The following is a 4,037-nucleotide window of genomic DNA, read 5'->3' on the forward strand; positions in this document are numbered from 1 at the left end:
TCTTGTCAGACTTCCTATATGCCTTGCACAACTTCCTGCGTGTCATATGAGACTTCCTGTGTGGCATGGTTGTCTTCCTGTTTGCCGTGCAACACTTCCTGCGTGACATTTAAGTTTTACTTTGAGTCTTGTGGGACTTTCTGTATGAATTGCGAGACTTCCTGTTTAGCACGTAGGACTTCCTGTATGTCGTGGGAGACTTCCCGTTTGCCATGTTTTGACAGCGCGCGAAACTCGCGGCCTCGAGCGTCCCGGCAAGACTGTTTTGCGTTTTGCGCCGGCGTCCCGCGTCGGATTGATGGCGGCGGCGGCGTCTCTTGGTTGGACGTGCTAATGAAAGGCTATTTATAGGCTGCTGACATTTAGTGACATTCAGTGGCGCCGCGGCGCTCCAATTACCAGACTCAAGCTGTGTGAAGTTTGCTGCGGATAGAAATAACACCACCGAACCGCTTCATCATCTACAAAAAAAAAAAACCACACGTTTGTGTTATGACGCAATATGTAATATCGACATGTGCACGCAGGATACATGAAAGAAACACCTTTGACTTTCCAAAATGTCCGACAAAAATCAACACAGGTTTGACTGCACACACAAGATCTCACATGAACTTTTTTTTTTTTTTTTGTAGAAAACATCCAGGATTTTCATATCCAGCAAAAATAATATTCTTGCAATAAAATATCAGTAAAAATGCACATATCAAAAACAAAGTGACTGAAGAATCATACATTTACTTCTTCCAAAAAAAAAAAAGAATGTAATTTATGACTACAAAATCCTAAAAATATCTGACATTGACTCCAATATTTATATATTTTGTAGTAATGGAACATCTGTCAAATGGGAATGTTCTGATTGATATATGATGAAAACAATTTGTCAGATTCTTCCCACGTGAAATAGAAACGTGTTTTCATACTGACAACGTTTTGTCAGAGCAATCAAAAGGATAACGTCTGTTCAAAAGGAACAAATTGTTTGACGGGATTTATGACACATATATAGAATATAAAACCATAAATGTGTCCAAAACTCTGCCTCTCAGATATCAAGCTGTATTTACAACAGTTTGTAAAAGAGCAACAGTAAGAATAGCTTGTGTTAAAAAGTGAACGTAATGATTGATTTGTGGCACGGTAACGGATTATGACCCCTCAAACAAAAACAAAGCCAAAAAAACTGTCCAAGACTGTACGACCCGGACGTACAAACAGAATGTCGGATTCTTCCCATGTGAAATAAAAACATGTTTTCATACTGACAACGTTTTGTCAGAGCAATCAAAAGGATAACGTCTGTTCAAAAGGAACAATCCGTTTGACGGGATTTATGACACATATATAGAATATAAAACCATAAATGTGTCCAAAACTCTGCCTCTCAGATATCAAGCTGTATTTATAACAGTTTGTAAAAGAGCAACAGTAAGAATAGCTTGTGTTAAAAAGTGAACGTAATGATTGATTTGTGGCACGGTAACGGATTGATTTATGACCCCCTCAAACAAAAACAAAGCCAAAAAAACTGTCCAAGACTGTACGACCCGGACGTACAAACAGAATGTCGGATTCTTCCCATGTGAAATAAAAACATGTTTTCATACTGACAACGTTTTTTAAGAGCAGTCAAAAAGGAACAATCGTTTTGACTGATTTATGACACATATATAGAATATAAAACCATAAATGTGTCCAAAACTCTGCCTCTCAGATATCAAGCTGTATTTGTAACAGTTTGTAAAAGAGCAGCAGTAAGAATAGCTTGTGTCAAAAATGAACGTAATGATTGATTTGTGACACGGAATCGGATTGATTTATGACCCCCTCAAACCAAAACAAAGCCAAAAAAAACTGTCCGTGATTGTACAACCTGGACGTACAAACACAATTTGAGTTGTGATACTTCAAAGGTTATCTTGTGTCAAAGCTGATTGATTTATGACCACTTTATTGATTTATGACCGCCCGCCCAATAAAGCTGGCAAAGATTTGACCTGTCTGACATGTGTCCACCCAACGTTAGGTTTACGTTAGGCTGAGTTGATGCAGTTCATCCAGCTTGGAGTTGTTTGATCCCTGCGTGTCAGCGTTTTTTGCCAGCGATCGGACTCGCAAAGACGACGCAAGCTAGCTACGGTTGCCTTCGACGGTGAGCCGCGCACAAATGCACTTTTCACGCTTTCTTTTCTTTTTTTAATCTGAAAAAAAAACACGTTTAAATTCTTCATTTCAGTTTCTCCACAGCAAAACATTTTTGACATTGTTTTAGCTGGAGATGGGGAAAAAAAAAAAAAAAGTAATTTACTGCAACGGCACATCATCAAACACATTTTTTTTGTATGCACACCAATTTGAAAGAAGTCTTGAAAAGGAATCGACTTGTTCATCTTCAATGTGTGTTTTTTTTTCCTTTGCAGAATCTCGTCATCGTCGCTCGCTCGCGTCTGCCATCACAAGCGGGAAGAATCCGTCGTCGTGTTCACTTGACTTTTTGTAAACAAACGTAGGGTTGTTCGAGTACTGATGCTCGGTATCGGCATTGGGCCTTATTTCAAGTGATTGCATACTCGTGGAGGTTGCTGATATCAGCCACTGATACTCCGTGTCGGGAACGTTACTTTAAAAAAATAAAAGTATAGTTACTTATTACTTGCTTAAAAAAGTTAGTAATTGAATTACTTAATAATTTTTATTTTTATTTTTTTTAGAGAGAATTACTTCATAATAAAAGTAGCTATTTTCGCTACTTAAAAAAAATGTTTTATATCAAAGGATTTTTATTTTTTTTGTATTATTATTATTATTATTATTATTATTATTATTATACAAGGAATTCCATTTTATTTTTGTAAATATTTGTCAAACATTTGTCATATTTGTCATAGACATAATAATAATAATTATTATTATTATTATTATTATTATTATTATTATTATTATTATTATTATTTATTTTGCTTGTGTGCAGGACACATGGAAGAAAATCTGCTTTCCAGGTTTTTTTTCCCCCTGTGGAGGGAGGTAAGGGGAGGGGCCTGTGTTGATTTGTAATATTATTCTAATTATTATTCTAATAATAATAATGATAATTATCATTATTATATTACTATGCAAGGAATTCAAACGAATTTTTGTAAATATTTGTCACACAAATGCCTCACTCCATAATGACATATCATAATAATTATTATTTATTTATTTATTTATTTATTTAGCTTGTGTGCAGGACACATGGAAGAAAATTTGCTTTCCAGGTTCCCCCCCCCCCCCCCCCCCCCCCCCGTGGAGGGAGGTAAGGGGAGGGGCCTGTGTTGATTTGTCCAGCTCAGCCGAGGGGGGGCCGGGGGGGTTGTTGTGTCGGACTCCCGCGCACACGACATATGTGCCGAGCGGCCCGTGATGTGATGCGACGCGACGGCCAATGAGATCCCCGGAGATTCCACCTGAGCTGGCTTCCCCGCCAAAAAAAGACGGAGCGCCATCTGCGGCCTTCAGGACCGCCCACGGACGCCTCGCCGGAAGGATTGTAAAATGGTGACGTCGTCCAGCGTTGTTTGACAAACGCACCACAAGGTGGCGCACACGCTCACAAAAAGCAACTGACAAGGTTATCCACTTTGAATTGTTGAATCAATTTAATTTGTTGACTTATTGTTGTATATTTTATTCATTGTTTAATCCAAAAAAAAAAAGATCGCATTAATCTTGTATTTGATTGAGAGAGAAAAAAACAAATCATAAAACATACTTGAAATGTGGTGACATATGTGGAAAACATGATGTAAACATAGGGGAATATGCTACAAGAATAAATATGATACAAAAATTGTGACTACAACAGAAATACCAAAAAAATAATGGAGGAAATTGTGCTTGACTTTTAAAAACGAAATTGTGATCAAATATGATGGAAATATGAGTTTTAAAACATGAATGAGATTGTGGTGAAAAGATTTTTAAAAAATGTTTGAAAGAAAAAAAAACATAACATAGATGTGAAAATGTTAAAAACAAGATGACAAGGCGGTTTT

Source organism: Festucalex cinctus, chromosome 14, assembly GCF_051991245.1.
Source record: "Festucalex cinctus isolate MCC-2025b chromosome 14, RoL_Fcin_1.0, whole genome shotgun sequence".
In the NCBI taxonomy this organism is placed as follows: Eukaryota; Metazoa; Chordata; class Actinopteri; order Syngnathiformes; family Syngnathidae; genus Festucalex; species Festucalex cinctus.